This window comes from Tachypleus tridentatus, chromosome 6, assembly GCF_004210375.1.
Source record: "Tachypleus tridentatus isolate NWPU-2018 chromosome 6, ASM421037v1, whole genome shotgun sequence".
Classification (NCBI taxonomy): Eukaryota; Metazoa; Arthropoda; class Merostomata; order Xiphosura; family Limulidae; genus Tachypleus; species Tachypleus tridentatus.
Genome location: NC_134830.1, coordinates 32475084 through 32488456, shown reverse-complemented (window position 1 = coordinate 32488456; position 13373 = coordinate 32475084). Strand labels below are relative to the sequence as shown.

At 34.4% G+C, this 13373-nt stretch overlaps 1 protein-coding gene across 1 annotated transcript in view; it reads right to left on the bottom strand.

The window, feature by feature from the left end:
• Window positions 1–13373, bottom strand: part of LOC143252202 (FRAS1-related extracellular matrix protein 2-like) — a 122373-nt gene that overhangs the window by 103007 nt on the left and 5993 nt on the right. The gene's annotated exons all lie outside the window — the stretch shown is intronic.

Here is a 13373-nt window from a genome sequence, read left to right as displayed (position 1 = left end):
GGTCAGCTTTCAAAAGTTATGAAGGTGTGCATGTGCGCTTTTAATAGGAAAGCCACAGCAGGCTATCTGCTGAGTCCACCGAGGGGAATCGAACCCCTGATTTTAGTGTTGTAAATCCGTAGACTTACCGCTGTACCCGCGGGGGACTTTTCCGCTAGGTGCATTCGTCGAATAGAAGAAGGTTGGTCACTACAAATCCATGTTGAACCTAACCTATCTGAAATAATTTTTAAGCAACCTAAAATTTTATAATCTTTCTCGTGATTCTGGTACCATTCATTACTTAATGTCTAATCTATCTGCTAAATTTCGAGTTAAAACAAGTTTTTATTATTTTTTTTACAGCTTGAATGTTTTTAACATGGAAATAAGTGTTTTAAGTTCCGTGTTATAACAGGCCCATTACGGCCAGGTGGTTAAGGATAATTAAAAAAGGAGCCCAAGAGTTGGCGGTGGGTAGTGATGACTAGCTGCCTTCCCTCTAGTCTTACACTGCTAAATTAGGGACCGCTAGCACAGACAGCCTTCGTATAGCTTTACGCGAAATTCAAAAAATAAAGAAACAAGCAATCCATGCGGAATTGAGTAAAAAGCAGTTATGTTTGTACATAAAATGTACCATTGAAGTAAAAAGTTCATAATGTGTACCTCGTAACAATCAATTTGGGAGAGAATAAATAGTCCATCAGTATTTCTTCTGACATGTTAACATCTACTTTATGTTCCGGCATGGCGAAGTGGGTTAAAGCACTTGTTTTATAATCGGAGGATCGCGGGTTCGAATCCCCGTCGCACCAAACATGCTTACCTTGGGGGCGTTATAATGTGATGGTCAATCTCACTATTCGTTGGTAAAATAGCAGCCTAAGAGTTAGCGGTGGGTGGTGATGACTAGTTGCCTTTCCTCTAGTCTTACACCGCTAAATTAGGGACGGCTAGCGCTGATAGCCCTCGAGTGACTTTGCGCAAAATTCAAAAACTAAACACCTACATATTTTGAAACATAATGATATACATATTTTTAACTCACTTTAGCAGCACATAACAAGCTGAACTGATCTGGTTAAGTTACCGGTTCTGCTTATGAATTAGTAAGCAATTTAAACAAGTCAATTCATCATGTAATTTGCTGTTTAAGTAATTATCTCACTGCTTTTCAGCTACCAAAGTTATAAAATATGTGCAGTAAAGATTAGCACAGATTGATCTCAATAACGTGCATTTGTTGTGAAGCAACTTGTATTGTTAATACTTGATTTTAATATTACATCTTAACAAAAGGAAGAAGAGGAAACATAGCAAACTTGAATTCACTACAATAATCCTCGTATTTGGTATTTTCAACCTTAGCAAATGATCTAAACGAATAGATCATGAACATCTAGTATGTTGGTATAGTTTTGATCTGAATAGCAAGACTGACTGTTATAATGCGTCAATGCACAATGGCGTTACGTCTCGAGCTTTGGATGATTCGATCTACAGTTGATTATTATGGCACGTGTAAAATACGCGCCTTATGTCTTAAAGTGTTAATTTACATACAGAAAGAAACAAATGGATGAATCTAGTTATTTTACCGTCTCATAAAGCCAGTGTTAGACATACTGTAACTGTTCTTGAGGGGAGATAAGATATATTACAATAATATATAGATTTTAAATAAATTGAATCATTTAGAGCTCCCATTTTAATGCCTGAGGCTTTGCTAAGGATGGACATATACCGATTAAACAACAAAAAATTATTCTCTCTGTCTTTAAGAATAAACTCTCCCCAACATAGAACGAGGTCTTTCCCAAAAAGAACTAATTACTGACGTTATACAAGAGGCATATGATTCTCAATCAACAATGCATAAGAAATAAGTAGTAAAAATAAAACTATTAACTGTTCAGGGTCTGCTTATTCGTTTATCTAAGTTAGGGGCCCACAATGGCACACACAACAGTATATATGCGGATTTACACTGCTAGAAACCGGGTTTCGATACCCGTGGTGGGAAGAGCACAGATAGCCCATTATGTAGCTTTGTGCCTAACTACAAAAAAAACAAACTGTAAATTAGGGTTCAAAGTCACCTACCGTTATTATTGTAAACATACGAAAAAATATGTTTGTTGCATGTGGTTTTTATTGTTGTTTTTAAACAAATGCAATTTTGGTAAGCAGTCTCTGGATTTATGGCTTTATAAATACCGGATCCTTTTTTTAATTAATTAAACCTGAGCTGATAATGATAATTTATGTTAGTATCCTTACATTTCAGGTGTTTTTTGTTGTGTTTTTTTCTCGTGCGGTTCGTAAAATTTGTATTAAAGGAACTGAATAAAATATTAGTAACACCAGGTAAATTTAACTGATTTATGACACACAACTTACTGGAAAGTTTGATGCAAACTAGTTGACATACATTTGTACGTCTATAATTCTGTAGCTTTATAGACTTTGTTGTTGCTTTATTATGCATATTATGCATCTGTTTGTCTCGACTGGTTGAATGAATGTGATTCCTGATTGGTTGTTTGGTTTTATGGACAGGACTTATGAATGAATGACTTCGCTTTCGCTGTTGCTTGCAAAAAATTTCTCGCTATTTTGTGTGTGTGCGTATTTTGTCAATTGTTTTACTTTTTTGCCATTCTGTGCTGTCACCCGTGTTCTTGACATATACAGCAATAGTGAATCATGCCACATTTTAGTTTTCTTTGTCCTCAGTGTCTTCGTGTTTCTTCTATCTAGTCACAGGAACATTCAGTTTGATACACATATGCACACACACACACATATATATATAAGGCGTTCGACTCGTAATCCGAGAGACGCGGGTTCGAATCCTGGTCGCACCAAACATGCTCGCCCTTTCAGCCGTGTGGGTGTTATAATGTGATGGTCAATCCCACTATTCGTTGGTAAAAGAATAGCCCAAGAGTTGCCGGTGGGTGGAGATGACTAGCTGCGTTCCCTCTAGTCCTGCATTGCTAAATTAGGGTCGGCTAGTGCAAATAGCCCTCGTGTAGCTTTGCGCAAAATTCAAAAACAAACAAACAAACTAAGTTATTCAAATGGCCTTAGTTAATTACAGGAACGCTTGTTTGTTGTTAGGTGCAAAACTACACAATGGGGTGTGTGTACTCTGTCCATCATGGTTATAGAAACTGAACTTTTAGCTTGATAAGTGCAGAAACTTAGTGTTGAGCCACAGACGAGGTTTAATGAAGACACTTGTAACTTTGTCACAGGAACGTAAAATAACGGTTGCTTTCAATATATTTTAATATCTTGTACATATTATAACCCATGGTTTTCTGCCCGTCCGTTTGTCTGTCTCACGTTTTCATTGAGTTCACATATTTCATCAAAAAAAAAAATTGTCCATACCACAACAGAACCTCCATTATGTTTCAGCTCGACATGGTTAGGTAGTTAGGTAATCTGAGAGTTATGGGTTCAAATCCTCCTCACATCAAACATTCTCGCCCCTTCAGCCATGGGGACATTATAATGTGACGGTCAATCCCACTATTCGTTGGTAAAAGAGTAGCCAAAGAGCTGGTGGTGAGTGGTGATGACTAACTGCTTATCATCTAGTCTTGCACTGCTAAATTAGAGACAGCTAGCGCAGATAACCTTCGTGTAGCTTTGCGCGAAATTCTAAAAACAAACAATACACTTGGTTGTATTTTCGTGATTTACGACAAAGAAACCTATCAGCCATTCTAGACATTGGTGTAGATAATACGTAACCACGCACCTCATTCTGAGCGAGCAGAATGTAACCATATTAATCATTCTAACATCTTATGTACAATAGTGTGAACAGTATGTAACCATATTAATCATTCTAACATCTTATGTACAATAGTGTGAACAGTATGTAACCATATTAATCATTCTAACGCCAGATCTAAATGATATATAAGAATGTGCATCATTTTGAACTATGGTGTAGACATTACATGCCAATTTCAACAGATGTAAACAGTGCGTACCAATTTCAACAGATGTAATCAAAATGTTAATTTTTAACCAGCTCGAATAATAGGGTCAGACAATATACATAATTATGCTTATTATTTAGAACAGTAATTGTAGACGTTTTGTACGTTGGCCACTTTGAGCAAGATGAACATGTAATAGGTAACTAACGTCACTTTTAGAATGGTGATTAGCTTTCGTTGGCCTCGACAAATGTAAATTGAGAGATATAAGATAACCTTTGCATAATTACATCTAATCAGCCATAGACTCTTGGGAGACCTTAACTAAAAGTCTTTCTAACAACTCCAGCTTGAATATAAGATCACGAAGTCTGGACTGCTATTATTGCGTTAATTCCAGAGTGGTTTGTCATTTATGAAGATATATAGGTCACAGTACAAATACCAACAAAGATGGGCAGTGACTGTGACTGCTGCTAAACTTAATAAATGTGCATGATTAATAGCTGTAAACTAAAAAAAAAATACTAAGTTGAGAGAACTTTTAAATGTACATAGAGATGTTAAAGTCTACTCTTCTGTTGAGCGCCATGTGAACTGAGTTTCTGTATATGTATTATCTTCGTAATGTTTAATTTTTTCGTTAATTAACTGCACCAGGCTTTCATAAGGAAGCTTAGATTAAATGTGCAAATCAAACTGACCCCAAAATAAGATATAATTAATAATCGCGTCTTGGGGAATAACGATATCCTATTATATTCAAGCATCACGCTTCATTAGATCCTCAAGGAGCGAAGAGAGTCGCCCGTCTTTAATAATCTCTTCTGTGACAGCCTGAAGGACCTGTTCGGAACAACTCCAATAATACTGAGAGAACGATGAACACGCTGTGTGGTCTGTTTTCTTCCTCTTCATGCGAGCCTCATATTCTTATTGCAAAAAAAAAGCGAATGTTCTGTGAGATTGGACTTCTGCCTAAATTACTCAGATTCAAAGAAGTGTAATAAATTATCACTCTATCATAGTCAGACTTCTAGTAATATTAAAAGCGCATTTTATAATGAACTTTGACTTTAAAAATAGCTGACAAAAAATAATACTATACAATCTGGTTCCTCGTAATAAGTAATATATCAATTCTACTGTTTCAGGCACAACGTTTACACTTACTTTATGCCTTTTAGGTTAATCAAATGCAAATGATCAATATTATTCTTGAGAGGTCTAAAAGATAAACAAAATGTGCAGTGGCATCACTAGAGTTTTAGGTTGGAGGCACTAGTCAAAACATCATATTCTTTAACATGGTGCACGAGTCAATGTATGATATTCTTTAACATGGTGCCCAAGTCAGTAGATGATATTCTTTAACATGGTGCACGAGTCAATGTATGATATTCTTTAACATGGTGCACGAGTCAGTAGATGATATTCTTTAACATGGTGCACGAGTCAGTAGATGATATTCTTAGCATGGTGCACGAGTCAACAGATGATGTTCTTTAACATGGTGCACGAGGTAATAGATGATATTCTTTAACATAGTGCACGATTCAACAACTATAGAAGATATTCCCTAGCATGTTCAACAGACTGACGTAAAGCCAATTTTAAGCTTTAGTATACAGAAATTTTAAAGGTTTTCAGATTTTAAAGTTAAGCACAAAGCTATACAATAGAATACCTGTGCTCTGTCTACCACGAGTATCGAAACCCGGATTCTAGCATTGTAAGTCCGCAAACGTACCACCGTGCCACTGGAGGGGGGTCTCGTCGGAGGAGATGGGAGGTATTTAAATAAAACTACTCAGGAAGCATTTAAGAAAGTTCTAAGCCTAAAATATCCACTTTTTTTGCTTTTAGTGCTTTCCAATAGGGAGGACAAAGATGGGAAGATATAACTTAAATATAACGTAAATGCACAATGTTTTGTATTATATGTCAGGCAAAGCAAAAGACTGAATATTCATTCAAGGTTTCGCCAAATTAGGTTTAAAAGTGCTCTATTCAATCAGGTATATTCTCGACACACCTTCTGTTTACCGGTAGGCTTATCATGAAATAACTAGGTCATCAACTGAAAGTTTTCCTTACTCGGCACTTTGATGGCGCGTTGATCGACTACTAATGACCATCTTAGTTCACATGAATGAGTCATCGTTGTATATATGTAAATATGGTCATTGAAGAACATGCTCTCCTGTCGTATGTTTGACTGATATGAAACGCAGACCCATCTGGAATGTCTACAACAAAACCGAATCAGTACAGACTAAACAAATTAAATCCTATTATAGGTGTGATCGAAGCCATCTATTCAAGCCATTGAATTAAGCCTTTTTTGGTATTATAAGTACGTGAACTTCTTAACAAACATGTGACCGTTTCTTATTTTTCTTTTTTCAGTAATTGTGACTGCTCCAACAGTGCCGATCTGAGAGGCGCCTGTGGCTGTTGACTGAAAGTGCCACTAGATGACTCGTCAAAACAAGTACCCAAATACAGATATGTGGAGTTTAATTAATCGCAGCTCCTCGTATACAGGGTCTACCAAAAATAGGTTGTAACATTGTAACATTTGTTCTTCTTTTGCAGAATGTTTTAGATAATTTCACTGAACAACGTGTGGAAATGTGTTGTCTAAAGTATCGTATCTATTTTAAAGGTTGACATTTGTGAAATGTTATGTAAACGTGTTCAGACATGTTACCATACAGCAACCTACCTTTGGAACAACACAAAGTAGGTAATCTCACTGCGGCTACCCAATTCTTAGCATGATACACAACTGTGTAATGAAAAAACATGGGGGTAATACGTTACTTCGGTTGTCTTATGTGAAAGGTATCACGAATATAATAATAACCTTCACGTTAAGAAGGGATATCATACTACGTTCCCTTCACAGATTGAAAATAAAAGATGAATTCTACAGAAGCGACAACCATTTCTTAAACATATGTTTAGCAGGTCTGTAAAGTGACTTTAAATCGTAATTCACAAAAACAGACAACCTTTAGCTCTTAAGTTAGCTATTTAGTTTTATACCTTCCATTGCTGGTAGATTTAACAAACTGAATTACGTTGAAGTTTTATATCTTTCATTACTGGTAGGGTTAACAAACTGAATTACGTTGAGTAATTGTAAGTTCTTGCCTGTTATAATAGTCACTGTAAAGAAATGAGCAAAAAACAGGATATTTTTATGTAAATTGCACGAAATACACAAGAGTAAAAAAAATTAACTGTAATATTATTTGTCTTCAATGACTCGTTTTTACTAGAGGCCTTGTCGTGAACCCACATAATCAATTTGGTGTATAAAAGTTTTAAAACGTGTCAGTTCTAAAGTAAAGTTTCACAGCAGAGTAGTAATAGCAAACATTTTAGTGGAACACACGATAAATTTATACAGATAAAACAGAAGTTACAATATTGTTTAAAATTTGCGTTAGTAGTCCCTAACTTAGCAGCAAAAGCGAAGGCATTGTCATCCACCGCCAACTCTTGAGCTACTCTTTTACCAACGAATAGTGGGATTGATCGTAAAATTATAACGCTCCCATGGCTGAATGTGTTTGATGGGATGGGAGTCGAACCCACGATTCTCAGATTGCGAGTCAAGAGCCCTAACCACTTGGCCAAGTGCAATACAGAGGTAAACTTCAGACTTTTAAACTAGTCGTATAACACTTTGGTTTGCCCTTAGAGAAAACAAGAAATGCAGATAAAACGGTATCTACGGTATTATTTATTGTTCTTTACTTCTCTCCATAAAATAAACAGAAAACACTTTGGAAAATGCTATATTAATAGTGAGTTTGTCTGGTTTTACATATGTTATAATGTAATTTAAATATTAAAGAGAACACAAACAACTAGCGTGACTTTCCTGACTGGTGGTCATCATGAAGTCATCAAGTTGGAATCTCAGTTTATTATTACATTTACACTATACTTATCTCATTCGAATCTATAATCTTAGTGTCTAACATTATATAGATATATTTGTATGTGTGTGTACATATACATTAAGAAGAGATTCGAGGGTAAATACAAATTTAAATTCAGTAATACAGTGGAAAACTACAGTGTCATTAAAACGTGACTACAAGTTTTTGGAAGCAGTACGAAAGAAAAACACAGAGCGGTGTAATCGGAAAACTGAATTACAGGATGGAGGAAAAGCAAGTGTTATTCCAACACTTCCACGAACTTACAAAAGACAGACTCATTTTCTTTGTCCCGCAGAACGAATAACTAAAATTTTAGAAAACTTTCCATGGCTGGAAATAAATAGAAAATGACGACGATAGCTGCTTTCGATAATCGAATGTGAAAATATTCAATCACCACCTGGAAGCTTTAAATCTTCGGTGACGTAACAGAACTGGTATAAATTTAGATGAAATAAATTATTTTTTGAATCGAGTTTTCATTTTTCTGCTTGTTTCTTCAATATAGAAGTCGTGGCAGTTGTTGCATTGTATTTTATAAATTATGCTGGTGTTGTGTTTGTCAGTGTAGTTTTTACATATTATGGACTTTAGTTTTATAACTGGTTCTTGAATATATTTGGTGTTTACTGGAATGTTGTGTTTTATTATAATTTTTTCCTAATGTTGGTTATTTTTTACTGATATCTGGAACATATGGTATGCAGCAGTATAAGGTTTTGTAGTTTGTTGTATCTTTGGATTTATTGTTGTTTGTTTGTTGTTGGTCTAGGTGTGTGTGTATAATTTTTTCCACGGTTTTTTGAGGAAATTTGTTGATGTTAATGAAGTGTTGTTTTATTTTGTTGATTTCATCATTAATTTTATCAGGTAAACATAGTTTTGTGGCTGTGTTTATTTGTTTCTTAATATGTTAAGTTTTTGTTTTGTTTCATGTGTTTAGTCCCAGGGAATGTATAGTCCAGTATGGATGATTTTTCTGTGTATTTCTGTATTGAATTGCATATCGGTTCTGGTGATCTTGAGGTTAATAAATGCTGTTTGGTTATTTTTTTCCTGTTCACAGCTGTTGTTTATTGTTTTGATTTAAGCACAAAGCTACACAGTGGGCTATCTGTGTATCGACTTAACGTGGTTGAAAAAAACTAAGTGTGTATTCTGTAGATGTGAATCCAGCAACTGTATCATCAACATACCTGTATCAGTATAGTGGTGGGTGTAAGGTTGAATTGATCGCTTGAGATTCAATCTGTGTCATAAAAATGTTGGTTAGAACTGGTAACACGAGATTTCCCATACTTAGGCCATTTATTTAATTAACGATAGAATCAACAAAATAAAACAAATCTTCATCAACATCAATAAATTCCCTCCAAAAACCATGGAAAAAATTATACGCACACACCTAAACCAACAACAATAAATCCCAAGATACAATAAACTACAAAACCTTATACTGCTGCATACAATATGTTCCCAACATCAGTGAAAAAATAATCAACATTTGGAAAAAAAACTTACAACAAAACACAAAATTACAGTAAACATGAAATTTATTCAGAAACCAGGTACAAAACTAAAGTTCATACTATGTAAAAACTACACTGACAAACACATACTAGCATAATTTATAAAATATAATGTAACAACTGCCAAAACTTCTATATTGAAGAAACAAGCAGGAAAATGAAAACTAGATTAAAAGAACAAAAAAAACACCTTGACATGATTTTCAACACTGCAAATCAAATAAGCATTACATAACCATAGAAAACATCCAGATTCTAAGTAGGGAAACAAATATAAACAAACGCAAAATCAAAGAAGCTATACTTATACACCAACAAAAACCAAAATTAAACCAATATAAAGGAACACCTTTATACCTATACTAATTATAACCTAACATCCAACTGCAACGTCTCCTATAATCCCGTACTTGTTTATACTCTCGTCCATAAGACATGTGTCCGGTAACGGTCACTTGCAAACTCTCTCTTTCTTAACCTAAAGATGACCTAGGAAGGTCGATTGTTTGTTTGTTTTTGAATTTCGCACAAAGCTACTCGAAAACTATCTGTGCTAGCCGTCCCTAATTTAGCAGTGTAAGACAGGAGGGAAGGCATCTAGTCATTACCACCCACCGCTAACTCTTGGGCTACTCTTTTACCAACGAATAGTGGGATTAACCGTAACATTATAACGCCCCCACAGCTGGGAGGGCGAGCATGTGTGGCGCGAAGGGGATGCGAACCCGCGACCCTCATATTAGAGTCGCACGCCTTAACACGCTTGGCGATGCCGGGCCAGGAAGGTCGAAACGTTGTTCTTTCCTTATCAATAAAAGTGTTAATATCCATACCAGCAGTTCTGAGATACAAACTACATGTTGTTGTGTCGTTGTGCTAGCAACGAGTAACACTTCATGCAAAGGTCTTAAATTTAAAACGTTTCACACTGCTTTTTTTAAACAATATTTTAAATTTTCAAAATTCTGATAACATAACCAAACACTGGTGAAATTGTATAGTCTAAAAGACAGAACACGAGACTCGGTAACCTTGTACTTTGACTTAAAAAGGAATGCTTGCACACTGTAGTTTCCTGTAACACAGTACATTGTTAGCCCTAATTTGTGTTAGCTCGTTCCTATTCAAACGCCCAGAAGCTACTTGAACAACCATTCATGTCAGAAAGACGTGATGTAATCATGAGAGACACAAATAAGAACATGAAGTATCTTGGACAAGGGTTATTCTGTATCTTGATGAATTTGGTTGTTACTTGAACAATCATATATTAAAAATTCATGACATAAAAACATGACATGGTATGGTATTTAGTACAAATGTTTTTTATATCTTCACTGTTGTAATAGTCTTGGAGACAAAAGAAGAAAACAGAATACTGCGAAATAGAATACGTAAAATTATATATAGAAAAAAAACTTATGTATTGTTTTTATCTAATGTAGCATACTATAACAGAAAACTTGTATTGTTAGTAATAAAATTCGACCTTAACCAATTTCATAAGCTGAAAATTTAAAATTTTTAAAACATCTGTAACTAGAGGGCACTTAACAAAATCCATACCTCCACCATTCAAAGTTCATCACTTTTGACTCTAAAATTACAGCAATGTTTGTGTGTTTCCGTCATTATCAATAAACACCTACTATTTGTAGAAAAACATAATATTCAACATAAGTTCACCGAGTTCAGCAAAATCTGATCATTGTTGATGAGCTATAGAGCAAACAATAATGTGAAAAATCTGATCATTGTTGATAAGCTATAGAGCAAACAATAATGTGAAAAATCTGATCATTGTTGATAAGCTATAGAGCAAACAATAATGTGAAAAATCTGATCATTGTTGATAAGCTATAGAGCAAACAATAATGTGAAAAATCTGATCATTGTTGATAAGCTATAGAGCAAACAATAATGTGAAAAATCTGATCATTGTTGATGAGCTATAGAGCAAACAATAATGTGAAAAATCTGATCATTGTTGATGAGCTATAGAGCAAACAATAATGTGAAAAATCTGATCATTGTTGATGAGCTATAGAGCAAATAATAATGTGAAAAATCTGATCATTGTTGATGAGCTATAGAGCAAACAATAATGTGAAAAATCTGATCATTGTTGATAAGCTATAGAGCAAACAATAATGTGAAAAATCTGATCATTGTTGATGAGCTATAGAGCAAACAATAATGTGAAAAATCTGATCATTGTTGATGAGCTATAGAGCAAACAATAATGTGAAAAATCGGTTCCATTTTAACGGAGAGGAATTTTTGGAATTTCGTGAGTTTATTGTAACCTTGACTCTCTTCTAAGTTGGGTCACATTGTATATCAACTTTCGTCAAAATCCATTCATCCGTTTTCAGAAATATTGCTGACGAACTCACATGTACAGGAGTGAAAACATAACCTTGGTCCACCTTCGGTGAAAAGTATAATAATTCACCTATATGTCAACTCCAAAGTCTATAAACCCAAATATTATGAACTCGTTCACGCTGGTGTATGTTTTCGTACTCAATACAATTCAGTTCGTTTGAAGAGTGACATGGACAACAAATTAGATTGGTAAACGAAACGAACTAAACTAAGTCCATCAAAATAGGTGGTCTCGGTCCGCTCAGTAAAAGAACCGATTTTTTCTTTTATTTAAGCTTTATAAACTTTAATGTGACCACTGGAAATTTAAGTGCTGGCAAAATACGGAAGTGAACCATAAACACGAACTCCAGTTCATTTCGAAAAGACATGTTTGTAAACATGGCGAATGTGAACAACTAGCAAGCAAAATGAACTGAGGCCATTTGAAACAAATCCAGTTGGAGCATTTCTTTTGTGTTTCTGTTATGAACGTTTTTGACTGAACCAAACATCAGGTGAGTGTTTTTGGATACACAGTTGTACACAACCTATCAACAACTACGAGTTCGAAAAAATCTAATGAAGGCATCACACTTGATATGCCTTTACGGTATGATTACATGTTAAGATGATCTTCAAAGAAAATAAACAATGATGAGAAATGTTAAAACACTTTACGTATAATTTTCTTCTACAAATTTTTTTTTTTGGAATTTTTTGAAACAAACTAAAAATAAAGATCTTCAAATTGTAAGAAAAATAAAATTTCCAGTTCAAATATTCGTTTTCAGAAACTTTGTTTGTTATATAAATCTTAAATTCGAAACTATAAGAAAATGTCACTTTTCAGACAGCTTTTTTTATCTGATCTTATATGTTTCCAGAAAATATATTAAAACTTGTATAATTACAAGTTGTTCAATCATCTTCTTCTTCCGCGTTACTTTTAAATTCCTACACCAAAATAATTCCACGTATCAAAACATAAGAAACGTGTTATTAATTGTTCCTGGTTCTATTAATCTGGACTTTCACAAGCAATAAGTAATTTAAAAAAGCATTTTTTGTGTTTGAATAATTAAAGTCTTTATAACTACTGAAAGAATATATATATTTATCCTAAAAGTAGATCTTACAATGGTTTAAACACCATAACAAATGTGCGGAACAGCATAATTAAATACACCAGAATTTCGACAGGCTGAAAATATTCAAGTTGGCAGTTCTGTCGTTCGTATAATACTTTTTAGACTGTTTCTTCAGTAAAAGAAAACCATATATAACCTTTGTTTTGTCCACTTCTTCTGAGTTAAACATTCTCAAGGAAATAATCTTACTTATCGGGAACTATAGGAAAGCACAATGTAAATTACAATTTTACTAGTAAACTTGGGAATCATAAGATATAATAGGCTTTACCTTTTTGTCTAAAAGAATTGTATGGAAAAAGTTTTTTTTTATAAATTATTTATATTTTCCATTTTGGGGAAAAGTTCAGTGCTGTTGAGAATAACTAGCTTTCTTTTATCTTTAATTCCTACTCGCTGTAAAAAAATGTTCTAAAGCGCTAGAGA